We start from the raw sequence: 20,302 nt of genomic DNA, 5'->3' as shown, positions 1-20,302 counted from the left end.
TTATTGTCTGTGATGTTGACCCCATGATACCTGCACAAAGTTCATTTTTTCTTTAATATATGATACACCGCAACTTCTTCAGCCAACTGGATAGCGTCTTAGTAAAAGTCCAAAAAAAAAAATGGAAATCTAGCTGCGGATGACAAGTGGCAAACCATAACGCTACCATAGAGGTAACTATAAGACCAGAAGATCCCGAAGAAACGTGCTCAACTTTTTTTTTAATCTGAACTTTTGGAAATGATTTCTAGTAATCAAACATCAAAATTTCTGAGATTTTTGCATTCTTGTCAGTTTTTATAACTTGCTTTCTAATCTTCATTGCCTTAAATTCAAACTCTCCTCAAAATTCACGCATGCCATTGCAGAAGTGCCAAATCTGTTTTTGAAATATAATACATCCAAAGAAGTGAAGTATATCTTTCATTAAAAAGATATTTGAAGAAATCTGTACACTGGAGTAGTTACTGCTACCGGATGGCTGTAAATTTATTCAGAGAAATTCCAATCGATTTATTGCAATAAATTGTCCTATTCCCTCGTCTTAACAAATATAAAGTTAAAACAGAATCTGTGGATAAAATCTGGGTCTTTTTTGCAATAAAACTCCTTTATAGGAATAACTCAATCAAAAAGAAAAAAATGATGACTTTAGCATTTGCTGCACATATACTGACAAATACTGTAGCCACTAAGTCAGCAAAAGCTTCATGAGATTCTTGTTCTTCTTCTTATTCGCATTTCAAGCTAATTGCTTAGCGCATATTAGCTTACTGCGTGCTCTCAACTTAGTGTTCTAAATGCACTTCCACATTTATTAATTCAGAGCATTCGATGCCAATATCAATGCATGAATTTATATATTGTATGGCAAGCACAATGATACTCTATGCCCAGGGAAGTCGAGTGAATTTCCGACCCGAAATATTCCCTCGACCGGAAAGGGAATCGAAACCGCCGCATCCGGCTTAGCTTCAAGAGATCTGATCAGTGAATTTCATGTCCCGTATGAATCTATTCGGTATTCTGATCCAATATTCTGGATCTCAGTAAATGTACAATGATCGAACCCTCAACTTTCTGATCCTTTTAATCGATTCATTCTTCTCTTCAGAATCGGTGTCTCACTTCTAACTACGTTCAACTGTCAGAAAGGGCAATCAATTAAATTATATTTTTCTAGCTATCATCACGAATCACCTTTTTACCTTCTAGTAATCCTCAAACTAAGGCACTCATGATCGAGTGACTCAACATACTCAGATACGTTTCTTCGAGATTCTCCCGCGTCATTCTATCATCGACAACCTATTCCTGAGCGAATTTATTCCTGATGATCTGCCCTTTCTAATGGGTGACCCACAACACTCAGGAAATCCTCACGACATGCCTTTCCTGAGCTGGTGTCCCACCACGCTAAATAACCTGGTGATCCACAAGATCTGCCTTCTTCGAGTGGATGTTCCGGTAGAACGTATATTTAAAAAAAATCCTTTACTACTTCCGGAAGTAGCTTTCCAACGGGCGTTCCAACTTGTGGAAAAACAAATCCACAGACCTTCTTACGAGCGTCCCACTTCGTCACTAAAGGTTTGCAGTAATCTTTCCACCGGGCGTCCCACACCATGGCAAAGATAGTCTTCTAGTGGGCATCTGACACCACTGTTCACCAACGAGCGTCCCACTTCGTGGCATACTTATCTTCCTTCAGGCGTCCCACTCCGCGGAAGATTTTTCTTCGTTGTTGTCCAATCACTGAATAATCATTCCACCGGGCGTCCCACACCGTGGCAATGATTGCATGACTTAGCCGTCTTGAACCACTTTTTCCACGGGCGTCCCACCACCGGTTTGATACCTGTTATGATTGCAGCAAAAATGATTATACTAAGACAACACGGCAATCATACTACACTGCAGGAAACTATTATCACTTTTGAAAGGCAACGTAACGAAGAAAAAAAACAAACGCATCAAAGCAAAACAAAATGTCTTCTAAGGAACATTGACAATGCACTTTTTTTTTGTTGGTATCATTCCATTCTACTCGCAGTTCGCGGTTCGCGCTTCACACTTTCTCATAGACCAGACGAAAATTTGACGAATATACACGTGGGACTTTACGACTAGCCTTTCTTTTAAATAACACTTCAATTTCCACTTCTTAGCCCTCTCAAATCGTTGGGTGATTCTAATGGAAATGGTACAATTTATTTTAGCACTGAATAGTAGCTAAAACCTGGCAGGATCGCCAATGTGAGGTTTGGACCGTATCCCACCGGAATCACCCAACCCTTTTGGAGAGCAGGCACAACCTACCTATTCAACTGCACTGCGACGAAAGAGGACGAACGAGATGCTTGCTGATTGAAGCGTCGTTGGGTGGTCAGATTAAAGAGGATGAATAGATTCATCCTGTTCATCCAGTTGACAGCTCGTCGAGGGGTTCATCAATGGATATTGCACTATGACTGAATGGTAATCCATTCAGTCAATTGTGCACCTCACAGCCGCCATCTTGAACTTGAAAAAGGCTTCAGACATGGTTTTCCGGTCCCTACACGTCACCAAGATTTTAAAAAATACCCACAATGATTTGGTAGTATTTCCCTAACCGGAAGTCGCCATCTTAAATTTCAAAACGGCCCCAGACATCGATGTCCGGTCCGTGCACGTCACCCCGATACCAAAAATACCCATATTGTGGGGTATTTGATAATATTTTCATAAAACTTTGTTATGAAATAAATCCCACGTAATGAGTTTTTGTTACGTCTGGTTCGATTTACGAACCGCCGCGCCGGTTTGGTTCGTAAATGGAGGTTCCAGTGTATTAATAATTAAAAAAAACTCGATCGGAAAAAAAATCTTCGCTCGCAATCGAAAACAACAAACAGCAAAAACTGAAAGGGTCTAGCACAGACCGAACATTTTCAATTCATGTTAATGATATTTTTATGCATGATTTCGAACATGTGAACGCGGATTATGTTTAAGAAAAAATAAAATATTTTAATCTACCTTGTTTGACATGGAATACGACTCGAAACGCATGTTTATAGTAAAAAATAAAAACTTGCGATTAAACTGATAAATGAACCTACAAAAACTGTGTAGGCCCTTTTCGAAAAACAAAGCAAACTGACATTTCGGCGAATGAACACCGAGTCACTTTGCAACTCACCTAAGAATGAACCTCTCACGTCACCCGAGTCGACTGTCGGAATAGAGTGAGAAGAGTCATGTGACTGCGAGGTGACAATTGTCGTCTCACCTCATTCGCCACGCAGAATAACCCTAAATGATCCATAATTCAGTGCCAACATTTCAAAGGGGCGTAATAGCATTTGTAAACAATGGTTTTAGTCGTCGATTTCTCGCGAATGAAAGCTCACTCATAAAAATGAATGACACCAGCAGGTAGAGAAATGTTTCCTGTACCAGCTAGCATTGGTAATTTGCAAGGGTGGCCTTTAATTTGTGAGAAATCGACGGCTAAAGCCATTGTTTACAAAAGCAATTACGCCCCTTTGAAATGTTGGTACTGAATTCTCTATCATCCGTCGGATGTTTTTTTTTTTAATGTTTATTGTTTATTGTTTATTGAAAAATTCAACTGACAATTACTGTCTAAATGAATAAAACTTAAACTAAATAGTTACGGTCAACGGTACGGAAAAGGCCAAGTAGCCGATGACGAAACACGTCAGCTGATACATTGAAGTCGAACATATAAAAAAAGTTGTTGAATTGCGGGCTGATTGCTCGAATTGGCTCGTGTTGTGTATAATTCCGGCTCCGTGGTTCCAAAAACAGAAAGTCGCGTTGACGAAGAGACCTCTCAGGGGCATACATATTTAGCTGTGACAGCAGTGTTGGGCAGTCAATGTCACCTGTAAGCAGCTTTCCAGCGAACATAGCTTTAGCGACCGTCCGTCTCACCTCTATTGACGAGTGCACGGATAGATTTGAGTTCACTCACTCGACAAAAAGTGACACAACAGCGGGGCCCTGTTTACTAAAAATGAACACATATATGTTCATTTTTAGTAAACAGGGCCCCGCTGTTGTGTCACTTTTTGTCGAGTGAGTGAACTCAAATCCATCCGTGCACTCGTCAATAGGCTCGATTCCCAGGAGACGGCAACGCTCCTCGTACGGTGCTAAGTTGTTTACTGTGCAGTTGACGCACGACAACGTACAGTTGTTAATATCGATCGGTGAGAACAAATAGATGCGTAGTTTGTTTATGTTGACTGTGCATGTGGCTTGTTTACTAAGTGGATCGGTGGGAACGGCTTAGTTGCAGAAAACGTATCAACTGAAGTATGAGGATGATTCATGTAAGTGGATTCGGCTTCCTTCCTACAGGATGTGGTTTTACGATGCAATTAGCTGTACGGGTAATTGGTGCTGTTACGGGAATCTGCTTTCCCATGCAAATTGGTTTAAAAATGAGTTGATCTGTTGTGTAGGTTACTGGGGATACTTTGACATTATGAACTGATGTGGGAATGATGTTCTGATCGGATGCATGAGCTACTATGGTAGAAGACCTTAAGTCAGGGGTTATCTTGTCCATAACTCATGTACTGTTTTTTCTTAAATATAAAAAAAATCTTTTAACAAAAGAGTAGAAAGTACAATTTTATTTTATAGTACGTTCAGACTACAGAGTTATAACATGTTATAGCGCTATGGGCCTCCCTTAGCTCAGTCGGTAAAGGCGCAGCTACAAAGCAAGACCATGCTGGAGGTGGCTGGGTTCTATTCCCGGTCCGGTCTAGGAATTTTTCGGGTTGAAAAATTTCTCGACTTCCCTGGGCATAGAAGTATGATAGAACTTGCCACATTTGCCACATAACCAATGCAAAAATGGTACAGGCATCGAAAGCTCTCAATTAATAACTGGGGAAGTGCATCTAGAACACTAAGTTGAGAGCACGCAATAAGCTAATATGCGATATGCAATAAGCTTGAAATGCGAAGAAGAAGAAGCGCTATCTTGATGGTGGTTTTTGTGTTGCAATTATTTGACAACAGTTATAACATGTTATAACTCTCCAGTCTGAACAAGGCATTAAACGCTGTACATACAGGAGAATTATAACTAAAACTTCAAGATTAGTAGTAGATTTTTGTACAAGATTTCATCCGAGTTGGGAATTAGAAAAGCTTATATATAATGCAGTTTTCGCACCAGCGTTATTATACGGAACTAAGGTAGCGGTATTAACAAAGAAAAACAGGGTGGCTTTAGCAAACTACGAAAAAAATATTATGAGGAACATTTTTAATAGCTTTAAAAAATCAAGTTATATGAAATTTAATGCAAGAAAAATTTTAGCAGGAAAAACAATAAATAGACGAGTTAGGGTAGGCAGAATAAGTTATTTTAGACAAAATCAGAAGAAGAGAGATGAATCATCCACTGCTATTAGCGTATAGATTCAAATTCAACAACAAAAAAGAGGGTAGAGCAAGCCTTACTTCGAGGAAATCATTAAATAAGGACTTTGATAGATATGAAGAACTTGATATAGAAGAATGGAAAAAACTAGCTAAGGACAAAGAAAAATTAAAAAAGAAAGTGGAAGAAATTTATAAGAATCAGGATAGCGAAATTTCAGATGGTGTATCGACAGAGGAAGAAGATCAAGGAAAAGGAAGTTATAAACACTGGAAGAAAAAAAGATAAGACAGAGAATGTGTAACAAAGACTATTGCAAAAAAAAAGAAAAAAAAAATACAACCGTTATAGTCAAATAATTCAAACACAGAAACCACCATCAAGATAGCGCTATAACATGTTATAACTCTGTAGTCTGAACGTAGCATTAAACGCTGTCCAGACTGGAGAGTTATAACATGTTATAACGGTTGTCAAATAATTGCAACACACACGTTCATCCTAGAGTCGGTGTATAATGAGTCACGCCAAGAGTGAAGCCAAGTTTACCTATTGAACTGTCAAACCGGCTACCTATCGTGCAAAGTAAACAAACATTACGATGCTATGAAAGGTTCACGAAAGGTATTGCACTAAAATATAAAATATAATCGAAGAAATGATCATAAACACGCAGTGAGCATTAAATTGTCATGGGATACGTTTGGTAATGATCAGTAATGAGAATTTCTACTATTTTTTGTTAAGATAATTTGACAAAATCACTGATATAATGATTTACTACAGCCGCTAGTTTTTTTTCTCGCTAGAAGTTATTTGAAGTTGATGTAAAAGTCCTCTGTTGCCAAGTGAAAATAAAGATAATCTTTCGAAAACCGTAATGCGAGTTCAACTGTTTTTCTATTGGCGTGACTCATTATACACCGACTCTAGTTCATCCCTGTGTGCTGGATAGAGAAAGACGATTAAACGTCAAAAAGGTCTATCGGTAGGTTCAGTTTAACCGAACTGGGTAGATCCTACCATGTTTTGAAGGTTTTCAAGTAGCGTGTGTAGCACTCTACACGGAGAAAAAATACTAATCAAAATTTGAGTTCTTTTTACTTAATATTGAGTTCAGCCTCTCACTTGCACTCTTTATTGTTGTCAAAAAAGGAACGAGATATTCGACCCAACGATATAGTTCAACCAAATAAGTTACTTTTGAGTAAATTGCATATTCTCTAATTTACGTGAATTAACCTTAATTTTGGGTTGATTGATTTATCTTTATTTAGGAGGCTTTCAGCCTGAGGCTGGTTCGCCTCCAATGTTAATTTTGGGTAGCATATACTTAAGAGTAGGTAATTTGTTTTTGGTGTTGTTAAATGGAAACTACTATATGCGATTTACTCAAATTTTGGGTTATTGGGCTGAACCCGGGAATTGAGGGAAAAGTACTTAATTTTGGGTAGTTTTTCATCTCCGTAATAGTAAAAGTATGAACATAGTCTCCACTAAACTGAAAAAGTTGTTCCAATCGAGGTAAAAATGTTGAGATCACATTACCGAAAAATCTGTAAACTGGATTAGCAAAATTAGCTGTCAAATTTACCGAACGATCGGTAAAGTTTACCTATGTGCATTGCTTGATTTGTAGTCGACTTTACCGGAGAACTGTAATTTAGAGGACGAATGCAAATCGAAAATTACCGAGAAATCTGTAATTTTTTAAAAAGGTACCGACTCAACTGTAATTTTTTTTAAATATTGTTTCAATGTGGCGGTCACTGCAACCCATGCAAAAATATGGCGTGATCAACGTGTTAGTGTTGCAAATTGCTCCACCATAATGAACACTGATGTAAACCACACTTCTGCAATGTCCACGAGCAACATCCTTTCAACGCGCTGTTCCTCAACAATTTTCAAGTTTAAATTCGGAAATTTTAGAATATTTTTTTTTTTTCGAAAAAACGACTAAGTGCTTGTAAACAGTACCACTGAACTGTCAAAAAGGTGCAGCCGATTAACACTGAGTTCATCCGTGACGTCACGCTGCAGTACCTAATTAGGTTTATTGTTTTATTGTTGTTTTACATCAACAGGCTGGATGAAGCCCCCATGATGTTAACCTTATCAACTAGGGTAAAAAAAAATACATTCAAGCATGGTCATAACATAAAAAACATTAAAAAAAACATATATCTTATAGTCAGTTACTCCTGCCGGCGAAAAACAGAAGAAAACATTCGACGAAGCGCATCACGGGAGATCGCACCGTACGCTCCATAATTTGTGCGACGTAGAGGCAGTCTTAGTATAAGGTTATTACGAAGCGGTCGGGGTTGAACATTCAGGTCAATTTGAATTAGGATAGCCTCGCAATAAGTTGACAACGGCTTTCGTAACTGGGTAATCGAAACGGATCATTCCAAGGAAATCTACGCAACGCAAAACGAAGAAAGCGACGTTGAACAGATTCAATTCTCTCGGCACCGTTGTTGTAGTTTGGGTTCCAAACCGCTGAACAATACTCAAGCATCGATCGAACAAGCGAACAATAAACGCTGTACAGACTGGAGAGTTATAACATGTTATAACGGTTGTCAAATAATTGTAACACAGAAACCACCATCAAGATAGCGCTATAACATGTTATAACTCTGTAGTCTGAACCAAGGTGACTACATATAGGTGTTCTAATGTGTCAAATTCCTGATTCAGCCATGTTGGATTTTTGTATGGACAGCGACCGAGGGGGGCGACACATCTAAATTTCAAGATTAGATGCTCAACAAATCTCACACTAGCGAATCAATCTTCGAAAAATCTTCTTTCATTTGGCGCATCTACTTGCATCGTGTATCATCTTTTTGCAGGAAATCTTCAGAATCGTCATCAATCTTCTTTCTGTCTACTCAGCGTGCGCGCAGCTAGCCAGAGCAAAACAAAATATTTTCTGCATCGTAGATAGAGTCGTCCCCCTCGACAGCGACCGAGTTTGTTTACAATTTGCACTAAAACCGCACTTTTCCCCCCCGCGACCTCCTCGCCTATATAGTGACAAAGCTGTATCACCATTTATATACCCACCATGGTCTGAACTAGAAATTCTCAGAGGGAGAGATGGGCGGAGAGAATGTTTTGAGCCAAATGAACTGTGAAAATCTGAGCCAATCGAACATTCCAATTAGAATTTTCCGAGGATTTCTTATTCTTACTAGAATAAATTTGAGAGTATTGCAATCGAACAGAAATTCAATCACCTTGTTTTGTGTGCTTCTCAAATTCAAATAGTTTTTTGAAACCAAAAACAATATTCTAACTCTATTGATTAATTGATCTTCGTTGGTTAATGAATGGCAACAAGAAATGTGCAAAATATTGCGATGCAATCAATTATTATTTTGCACGTAAATCGAATTAAAAATAAAAGTCATTTGAAATACTAGCTTCTAGCAAGGGTTGCAAGATAATTTAGGAACAAATCCCTGGTGCCGAATTGTATTTTGTTTTCTCATACTTATGGCGGGTAGTGTATGTATTACCTAAAGCCAGTTAATCCTCCTCTAGTGAATTTAGATTGTTTATAGCGATGATTTTCTTAATAAAAAAATGACAACTATTTTCATTACAGATGGAATTCATGACGCTACTATCGCTTATTTCATTGACAGAAAAAAAAGTGACGATCTGATTTTGACTTCGGTGAATACAGCATACTACCTTGCGGACTTCTTTAACAGATTATAAAAGCATAATACAAATGTTGTGCTCTTCATGTACGAAAGACAATTAATTTATTATTAAAGGTCACTGCAAGAAATAAAGCTGTTTTATTTTTATTTTATTTTTCCGGCATCTTCCTTCAATGTTACTGTTCTTTTAAACACAAAAAATCTGGATCCACTGAAAAGTAACCGATTCTTTCAAATTGATATTTGTCGTATGGCGTAACATTTTTAATAGATGCATCTGCGTAAGCGACAATGATTTTCATTGAGTCCAGATTGCAGTCATTCAAAAATTCTCCCGGTACTTCATTGACGTCTTCAGGGTTTTTGTGTTTGTGTCTCGTCTCCATGTTCAAATTGTTTGTAACAAAATTCACTTATTTCTATGTCAGCACTGATAGGTTGCCTTCCTTGGGCCTCGAGGGTAATCAAAAGTCACTCTCTGGCGGCATCATTATCACTAGAAATACTCAGAGGGAGAGATAGGCGGAGAAAACTAGAAATACTCAGAGGGAGAGATGGGCGGAGAGAATGTTTTGAGCCAAATGAACTGTGAAAATCTGAGCCAATCGAACATTCCAATTAGAATTTTTCCGAGGATTTTTTATTTTCACTAGAATAAATTTGAGAGTATTGCAATCGAACAGAAATTCAATCACCTTTATGTTTTGTGTGCTTCTCAAATTCAACCAAAAACAATATTCTAACTCTATTGATTAATTGATCTTCGTTGGTTAATGAATGGCAACAAGAAATGTGCAAAATATTGCGATGCAATCAATTATTATTTTGCACGTAAATCGAATCAAAAATAAAAGTCATTTGAAATACTAGCTTCTAGCAAGGGTTGCAAGATAATTTAGGAACAAATGCTGCCGAATTGTATTTTGTTTTCTCCGCCTATCTCTCCCTCTGAGTATTTCTAGTATGAAGATGCGCATATAGTCCATTAGTGGTTTTGTGTTATCGGTCAATTGTACGTGGAATATATCGCGAAGTTATTCAAGAGCAAATTTTCATTATGTCGTAAGTAAAATTCGTACCAATCCGAGAAAAATAAAGTTTTGTTCTGATGACCGAAAAGTTATTCCTATTTCCAATTAAACACATAGTGATAGCAATTGTTTAACATATTCAGCAGGGTTTTAATCATACAAATGCAAATCGCTAGCTTTTATGCAAAAAAATACTGGTTTTTGCGTCAAAAGTTGTTATACCATAGAGGTAACTCTAAGACTAGTAGGTCCCGAAGAAAACTGCTCAACTTTTTGGCTCAGCTCTGGTACTATCTTCGGTCCCAAGCTAATCGATTAACCCCTCGAAACATAGGAAAATCTACTAACCCCTAATTTTATCTGTCAAAGTTTCATAGCGAATCAAAACAAACATTGTGTAGTACTAGATTTTCGACTAGAATAGGGTACGTTAATCGTTTGCTTGGGACCAATAGGCTAGTCAAGTATGTTGTGCCCTTGAAAAGGTATAAGATTACTCGGTTTACTAAAAGGATCAAACACGTCCGTCGTTGTTCATGGTCAGCGATATAAGAGACCGACACTCGTCTTTATTGCAGTTTCTACCGTTTAACACATATAATATATCGTTCGAGTGAACATCACTGATCGTTTATCTTTCAGACCTTATTTTATCGCTAAAAGGGTTTCGACTCTTACACCGGACATATCAGTTCTCCCTCCTTAAGACATAACGCTAATTTAACTAAATTGCAATACATTCGATTAGTTAGTTAAACACCAAAACTTCCTTTAAATTTAGCTTCGAACTTCAAATATCGAACACGAAATATTTCTCAGATACTTCAATGATAATTCGTGTTAATTCACTTTTTCTTCTTCACGCGACTCCCAGGTCTCAACGAAGGTATAAGTTCTTCTTCATTGCTTCTGGAACATCGCTCGACTTGAATCTTCCTCCTCCTTGTTCGTTTTTGATCGCGAATAGCTTCTCGTAGCGATAGGACTGCGTCTAGCCTGCTTGAAGCACCTGCTATCGCTGTCCTTTGTTGGTACCACTGGTACATCCGGAAATCCTCGAAACTCTTCCTCGTCAGAAACGCTGTTTTCTCGTGGCCTCTTTTCTCTCTGTATTGGTATACTAATCGTCGTGGTAGTTGGCCGCTGATCAACGATGCGCAGTTGATTCCGATGTGCATTAAAGGTGCGGCTGCCAATAGAGATAGTGAAAACATTAGTTGAAACTCTATTGACGTATTGCGCATCAATCTATTTCTCAATCGACTTTTTATCATTGTTTTTTGTATAAGATTTTATTCCCCAAAACCAATTTGATAAATGGATCTTGGGAGGGCGTACTTTTATCTACTAAAGTCTCTTCCTTTTCCAGAGGAGCTTGGAGATAATGCTTATAGCCTCGTTTAGGATGCAAAAGATCGACTAAAACCTTAGGCTTAAAGCTAAATAGTTTTTTCAGACGGTAGTCTTTCGTCGTTAGCTGAACATGTATTTCTATAATTAGATAAAAACAATGTAACTCGGTCTTCTTAGAGTCGGTGTATAATGAGTCACGCCAAGAGAAAAACAGTTGAACTCGCATCACGGTTTTCGAAGGATTCCCTTTCTTTTCACTTGGCAACAGAGGACTTCTGCATCAACTTCAAATGACTTCTAGCTAGAACAAAAAATTGCGGCTGTAGTGAATCATTATATCAGTGATTTTGTCAAATTATCTTATCAAACAATAGTAGAAATTCTCATTACTGATCATTAGCAAACGTATCCCATGACAATTTAATGCTCTCTGCGTGTTTATGATCATTTCTTCAATTTTATTTTATATTTTATTGCAATACCTTTCGTGGACCTTTCATAGCATCGTAATGTTTGTTTACTTTGCACGATAGGTAGCCGGTTTGACAGTTCAATAGGTAGACTTGGCTTCACTCTTGGCGTGACTCATTATACACCGACTCTAGGTCTTCTATGCCTAAAGAACGTGTGTCAGGATCTAAAATAAACTTTTTCAGCACTCGGATTATATGGAGGGCTTTTCATAACTTTTATTCCTTGATTCGTCATAAATGAGCAAAAATGTGTAGAGTTGAATGGTGGGCCTCCATCCGTCACTAAGACATCCGGCAAACCGAACCTTGCAAAAATTGAATTAATTTTTTTTTATAACTTTGTTAGCGTCTGTTCCATACCTCATAATTTCTATTTCAAGCCATTTTGTAAAACTGTCAACACCTAACAAGGATGTTTTAGATTCAAAGTAGAAAAAATCTGCATGAATACGGCTGAACGGACGAGTTGTTGGAATCCATGAAGTATTACAGTAAGGTTTAGGTATTGCTGCTGTTTTTAAACACGATTGGCATCTTTTTACATATGTTTCTATATCTTCATTCAAACCTAGCCAAAACAAACAGCGACGTGCTGTCTGCTTCATTTTAACAATCCCATTGTGGTTATAATGGAGCAATTTCAAAATAGGATTGTGAAGGGATTGAGGTATAAACACTAAGTCTTGATACAAAATACAACCTTCTGTCAATTCCAGATCATAACGTAAAGAAAACACTGGTTTCCAAATTTTATCAATAGTTTTAGGCCATCTTTCCTCAATGTAACAAACGAGCTTAAAGGGTGTCCACGATGAAATTGCCACACACAAAATTGATTCGCAAAATTCGAGTTTTCATCCGATTCCCATCAAATTTTCAGGGATTGAGAAATAACTATTAAACTTCATTTTACCATTTTACTCGTATTTTATTTACAGTCCATACGCAAATGCCCGCACCTTGGCCTTAACCCCGGCCATAAGATTCTGCACAACCTGTGAATCAACCGTTTTTTGCATGTAAACCCATACTTTCTTCAGTTCCTCGACTGTCTTCACTACCTTAGGTCGTTTAAGAAGGTGCTGCTTCATAATCGCCCAGTACTTCTCGATGGGGCGGAGCTCCGGAGTGTTGGGAGGGTTGAACATTTTCGGCACGAAATTGACCTTATTGTCCGCATACCACTTCAGCACGTCCTTGGAGTAGTGGCATGAGGCCAAATCCGGCCAGAAGATTGTTGGGACGTTGTGGGCCTTCAGGAGAGGAAGCAGCCGCTTCTGGATCAATCTTCTTTCTGTCTACTCAGCGTGCGCGCAGCTAGCCAGAGCAAAACAAAATATTTTCTGCATCGTAGATAGAGTCGTCCCCCTCGACAGCGACCGAGTTTGTTTACAATTTGCACTAAAACCGCACTTTTCCCCCCCGCGACCTCCTCGCCTATATAGTGACAAAGCTGTATCACCATTTATATACCCACCATGGTCTGAACTAGAAATTCTCAGAGGGAGAGATGGGCGGAGAGAATGTTTTGAGCCAAATGAACTGTGAAAATCTGAGCCAATCGAACATTCCAATTAGAATTTTCCGAGGATTTCTTATTCTTACTAGAATAAATTTGAGAGTATTGCAATCGAACAGAAATTCAATCACCTTGTTTTGTGTGCTTCTCAAATTCAAATAGTTTTTTGAAACCAAAAACAATATTCTAACTCTATTGATTAATTGATCTTCGTTGGTTAATGAATGGCAACAAGAAATGTGCAAAATATTGCGATGCAATCAATTATTATTTTGCACGTAAATCGAATTAAAAATAAAAGTCATTTGAAATACTAGCTTCTAGCAAGGGTTGCAAGATAATTTAGGAACAAATCCCTGGTGCCGAATTGTATTTTGTTTTCTAATACTTATGGCGGGTAGTGTATGTATTACCTAAAGCCAGTTAATCCTCCTCTAGTGAATTTAGATTGTTTATAGCGATGATTTTCTTAATAAAAAAATGACAACTATTTTCATTACAGATGGAATTCATGACGCTACTATCGCTTATTTCATTGACAGAAAAAAAAGTGACGATCTGATTTTGACTTCGGTGAATACAGCATACTACCTTGCGGACTTCTTTAACAGATTATAAAAGCATAATACAAATGTTGTGCTCTTCATGTACGAAAGACAATTAATTTATTATTAAAGGTCACTGCAAGAAATAAAGCTGTTTTATTTTTATTTTATTTTTCCGGCATCTTCCTTCAATGTTACTGTTCTTTTAAACACAAAAAATCTGGATCCACTGAAAAGTAACCGATTCTTTCAAATTGATATTTGTCGTATGGCGTAACATTTTTAATAGATGCATCTGCGTAAGCGACAATGATTTTCATTGAGTCCAGATTGCAGTCATTCAAAAATTCTCCCGGTACTTCATTGACGTCTTCAGGGTTTTTGTGTTTGTGTCTCGTCTCCATGTTCAAATTGTTTGTAACAAAATTCACTTATTTCTATGTCAGCACTGATAGGTTGCCTTCCTTGGGCCTCGAGGGTAATCAAAAGTCACTCTCTGGCGGCATCATTATCACTAGAAATACTCAGAGGGAGAGATAGGCGGAGAAAACTAGAAATACTCAGAGGGAGAGATGGGCGGAGAGAATGTTTTGAACCAAATGAACTGTGAAAATCTGAGCCAATCGAACATTCCAATTAGAATTTTCCGAGGATTTCTTATTCTTACTAGAATAAATTTGAGAGTATTGCAATCGAACAGAAATTCAATCACCTTGTTTTGTGTGCTTCTCAAATTCAAATAGTTTTTTGAAACCAAAAACAATATTCTAACTCTATTGATTAATTGATCTTCGTTGGTTAATGAATGGCAACAAGAAATGTGCAAAATATTGCGATGCAATCAATTATTATTTTGCACGTAAATCGAATTAAAAATAAAAGTCATTTGAAATACTAGCTTCTAGCAAGGGTTGCAAGATAATTTAGGAACAAATCCCTGGTGCCGAATTGTATTTTGTTTTCTCATACTTATGGCGGGTAGTGTATGTATTACCTAAAGCCAGTTAATCCTCCTCTAGTGAATTTAGATTGTTTATAGCGATGATTTTCTTAATAAAAAAATGACAACTATTTTCATTACAGATGGAATTCATGACGCTACTATCGCTTATTTCATTGACAGAAAAAAAAGTGACGATCTGATTTTGACTTCGGTGAATACAGCATACTACCTTGCGGACTTCTTTAACAGATTATAAAAGCATAATACAAATGTTGTGCTCTTCATGTACGAAAGACAATTAATTTATTATTAAAGGTCACTGCAAGAAATAAAGCTGTTTTATTTTTATTTTATTTTTCCGGCATCTTCCTTCAATGTTACTGTTCTTTTAAACACAAAAAATCTGGATCCACTGAAAAGTAACCGATTCTTTCAAATTGATATTTGTCGTATGGCGTAACATTTTTAATAGATGCATCTGCGTAAGCGACAATGATTTTCATTGAGTCCAGATTGCAGTCATTCAAAAATTCTCCCGGTACTTCATTGACGTCTTCAGGGTTTTTGTGTTTGTGTCTCGTCTCCATGTTCAAATTGTTTGTAACAAAATTCACTTATTTCTATGTCAGCACTGATAGGTTGCCTTCCTTGGGCCTCGAGGGTAATCAAAAGTCACTCTCTGGCGGCATCATTATCACTAGAAATACTCAGAGGGAGAGATAGGCGGAGAAAACTAGAAATACTCAGAGGGAGAGATGGGCGGAGAGAATGTTTTGAGCCAAATGAACTGTGAAAATCTGAGCCAATCGAACATTCCAATTAGAATTTTTCCGAGGATTTTTTATTTTCACTAGAATAAATTTGAGAGTATTGCAATCGAACAGAAATTCAATCACCTTTATGTTTTGTGTGCTTCTCAAATTCAACCAAAAACAATATTCTAACTCTATTGATTAATTGATCTTCGTTGGTTAATGAATGGCAACAAGAAATGTGCAAAATATTGCGATGCAATCAATTATTATTTTGCACGTAAATCGAATCAAAAATAAAAGTCATTTGAAATACTAGCTTCTAGCAAGGGTTGCAAGATAATTTAGGAACAAATGCTGCCGAATTGTATTTTGTTTTCTCCGCCTATCTCTCCCTCTGAGTATTTCTAGTATGAAGATGCGCATATAGTCCATTAGTGGTTTTGTGTTATCGGTCAATTGTACGTGGAATATATCGCGAAGTTATTCAAGAGCAAATTTTCATTATGTCGTAAGTAAAATTCGTACCAATCCGAGAAAAATAAAGTTTTGTTTTGATGACCGAAAAGTTATTCCTATTTCCAATTAAACACATAGTGATAGCAATTGTTTAACATATTCAGCAGGGTTTTAATCATACAAATGCAAATCGCTAGCTTTTATGCAAAAAAATACTGGTTTTTGCGTCAAAAGTTGTTATACCATAGAGGTAACTCTAAGACTAGTAGGTCCCGAAGAAAACTGCTCAACTTTTTGGCTCAGCTCTGGTACTATCTTCGGTCCCAAGCTAATCGATTAACCCCTCGAAACATAGGAAAATCTACTAACCCCTAATTTTATCTGTCAAAGTTTCATAGCGAATCAAAACAAACATTGTGTAGTACTAGATTTTCGACTAGAATAGGGTACGTTAATCGTTTGCTTGGGACCAATAGGCTAGTCAAGTATGTTGTGCCCTTGAAAAGGTATAAGATTACTCGGTTTACTAAAAGGATCAAACACGTCCGTCGTTGTTCATGGTCAGCGATATAAAAGACCGACACTCGTCTTTATTGCAGTTTCTACCGTTTAACACATATAATATATCGTTCGAGTGAACATCACTGATCGTTTATCTTTCAGACCTTATTTTATCGCTAAAAGGGTTTCGACTCTTACACCGGACATATCAGTTCTCCCTCCTTAAGACATAACGCTAATTTAACTAAATTGCAATACATTCGATTAGTTAGTTAAACACCAAAACTTCCTTTAAATTTAGCTTCGAACTTCAAATATCGAACACGAAATATTTCTCAGATACTTCAATGATAATTCGTGTTAATTCACTTTTTCTTCTTCACGCGACTCCCAGGTCTCAACGAAGGTATAAGTTCTTCTTCATTGCTTCTGGAACATCGCTCGACTTGAATCTTCCTCCTCCTTGTTCGTTTTTGATCGCGAATAGCTTCTCGTAGCGATAGGACTGCGTCTAGCCTGCTTGAAGCACCTGCTATCGCTGTCCTTTGTTGGTACCACTGGTACATCCGGAAATCCTCGAAACTCTTCCTCGTCAGAAACGCTGTTTTCTCGTGGCCTCTTTTCTCTCTGTATTGGTATACTAATCGTCGTGGTAGTTGGCCGCTGATCAACGATGCGCAGTTGATTCCGATGTGCATTAAAGGTGTGGCTGCCAATAGAGATAGTGAAAACATTAGTTGAAACTCTATTGACGTATTGCGCATCAATCTATTTCTCAATCGACTTTTTATCATTGTTTTTGTATAAGATTTTATTCCCCAAAACCAATTTGATAAATGGATCTTGGGAGGGCGTACTTTTATCTACTAAAGTCTCTTCCTTTTCCAGAGGAGCTTGGAGATAATGCTTATAGCCTCGTTTAGGATGCAAAAGATCGACTAAAACCTTAGGCTTAAAGCTAAATAGTTTTTTCAGACGGTAGTCTTTCGTCGTTAGCTGAACATGTATTTCTATAATTAGATAAAAACAATGTAACTCGGTCTTCTTAGAGTCGGTGTATAATGAGTCACGCCAAGAGAAAAACAGTTGAACTCGCATCACGGTTTTCGAAGGATTCCCTTTCTTTTCACTTGGCAACAGAGGACTTCTGCATCAACTTCAAATGACTTCTAGCTAGAACAAAAAATTGCGGCTGTAGTGAATCATTATATCAGTGATTTTGTCAAATTATCTTATCAAACAATAGTAGAAATTCTCATTACTGATCATTAGCAAACGTATCCCATGACAATTTAATGCTCTCTGCGTGTTTATGATCATTTCTTCAATTTTATTTTATATTTTATTGCAATACCTTTCGTGGACCTTTCATAGCATCGTAATGTTTGTTTACTTTGCACGATAGGTAGCCGGTTTGACAGTTCAATAGGTAGACTTGGCTTCACTCTTGGCGTGACTCATTATACACCGACTCTAGGTCTTCTATGCCTAAAGAACGTGTGTCAGGATCTAAAATAAACTTTTTCAGCACTCGGATTATATGGAGGGCTTTTCATAACTTTTATTCCTTGATTCGTCATAAATGAGCAAAAATGTGTAGAGTTGAATGGTGGGCCTCCATCCGTCACTAAGACATCCGGCAAACCGAACCTTGCAAAAATTGAATTAATTTTTTTTTATAACTTTGTTAGCGTCTGTTCCATACCTCATAATTTCTATTTCAAGCCATTTTGTAAAACTGTCAACACCTAACAAGGATGTTTTAGATTCAAAGTAGAAAAAATCTGCATGAATACGGCTAAACGGACGAGTTGTTGGAATCCATGAAGTATTACAGTAAGGTTTAGGTATTGCTGCTGTTTTTAAACACGATTGGCATCTTTTTACATATGTTTCTATATCTTCATTCAAACCTAGCCAAAACAAACAGCGACGTGCTGTCTGCTTCATTTTAACAATCCCATTGTGGTTATAATGGAGCAATTTCAAAATAGGATTGTGAAGGGATTGAGGTATAAACACTAAGTCTTGATACAAAATACAACCTTCTGTCAATTCCAGATCATAACGTAAAGAAAACACTGGTTTCCAAATTTTATCAATAGTTTTAGGCCATCTTTCCTCAATGTAACAAACGAGCTTAAAGGGTGTCCACGATGAAATTGCCACACACAAAATTGATTCGCAAAATTCGAGTTTTCATCCGATTCCCATCAAATTTTCAGGGATTGAGAAATAACTATTAAACTTCATTTTACCATTTTACTCGTATTTTATTTACAGTCCATACGCAAATGCCCGCACCTTGGCCTTAACCCCGGCCATAAGATTCTGCACAACCTGTGAATCAACCGTTTTTTGCATGTAAACCCATACTTTCTTCAGTTCCTCGACTGTCTTCACTACCTTAGGTCGTTTAAGAAGGTGCTGCTTCATAATCGCCCAGTACTTCTCGATGGGGCGGAGCTCCGGAGTGTTGGGAGGGTTGAACATTTTCGGCACGAAATTGACCTTATTGTCCGCATACCACTTCAGCACGTCCTTGGAGTAGTGGCATGAGGTAAAATCCGGCCAGAAGATTGTTGGGACGTTGTGGGCCTTCAGGAGAGGAAGCAGCCGCTTCTGGAGGCACTCTTTTATGTACACCTGTCCGTTCATCGTGTCCTGGGTCACGAAAGGTGCACTCCGCTTCCCGCACGTACAGATGGCTTGCCAAACCAGGAATTTCTTCGCAAATTTGGACATCTTCTGAGTGCGGACATGCTCCGGAACGCTGAACTTATCCTTGGCCGTGAAAAACAGGTTGCCGGGGATCTGTTTGAAGTGGGCCTTCACATATGTTTCGTCGTCCATGATGCAGCATTCAACTTTCGTCAGCATGTTGAGGTACAACTTCCTGGCACGGGTTTTGGTGGACTTGTTCTGCTTCTCGTCGCGATTAGGGGCCTTTTGTACCTTGAACGTTCGAAGCCCAGCCTTAGTTTTGGCCTTCTGGACAAAACTTCGGCTTAGGTGCAGCTTCTTAGCCACATCCCTAACGGAGGCGTTCGGATTTCGGTTGAAGGCCCCAACTACGCGGTTGTGATTTTTGGTGTTGTACGGAATACTTTTTCCTTCACTTCTGGGCTTCCGATCGGTGGTGAACCGTTCCTCGAACCGCTTAATCACTCGCGACACCGTGGAATTCGCGATTCCCAACGTTTTAGCGATGGAACGATGCGAGAGATCCTTGTTCTCGTGATGAATGCGCAAGATTTTATCACGCACGAGCTGTTCTTTCGACTCCATTTCCGCGAGTTTTGATCACAGGACTTTAAAACTTGCAGGATGTAAATAATGAACTATGAACTAAATCCACCCAAATTTTCATTAAATTCTACCCAACGGTTAAAAAGTTAGAGCAATTTCATAGTGTGGCAATTTCATCGTGGACACCCTTTAGAAAGAAAAGAATCAGATTTTGTTTCTTTCGCGATTTGCGAATAATCAAGCGGAAAATCGCCGAAAAAATTTATGCTTTTTATACTGCCACTGTCAATATTTTTAGGAATACCTTGTTCGAGAGGAAACCTTGAACAAAAGTCTGCGTTTCCCATTCGAGATGAAGGCCTATAACAAATTTCGAACTCATATATG

The sequence above is a fragment of the Ochlerotatus camptorhynchus genome, unplaced genomic scaffold (assembly GCF_037179485.1).
Source record: "Ochlerotatus camptorhynchus isolate MF236.1 unplaced genomic scaffold, CSIRO-AGI_Acam_v1.1 ptg000644l, whole genome shotgun sequence".
In the NCBI taxonomy this organism is placed as follows: Eukaryota; Metazoa; Arthropoda; class Insecta; order Diptera; family Culicidae; genus Ochlerotatus; species Ochlerotatus camptorhynchus.
Note: the sequence above shows the minus strand (reverse complement) of the source record.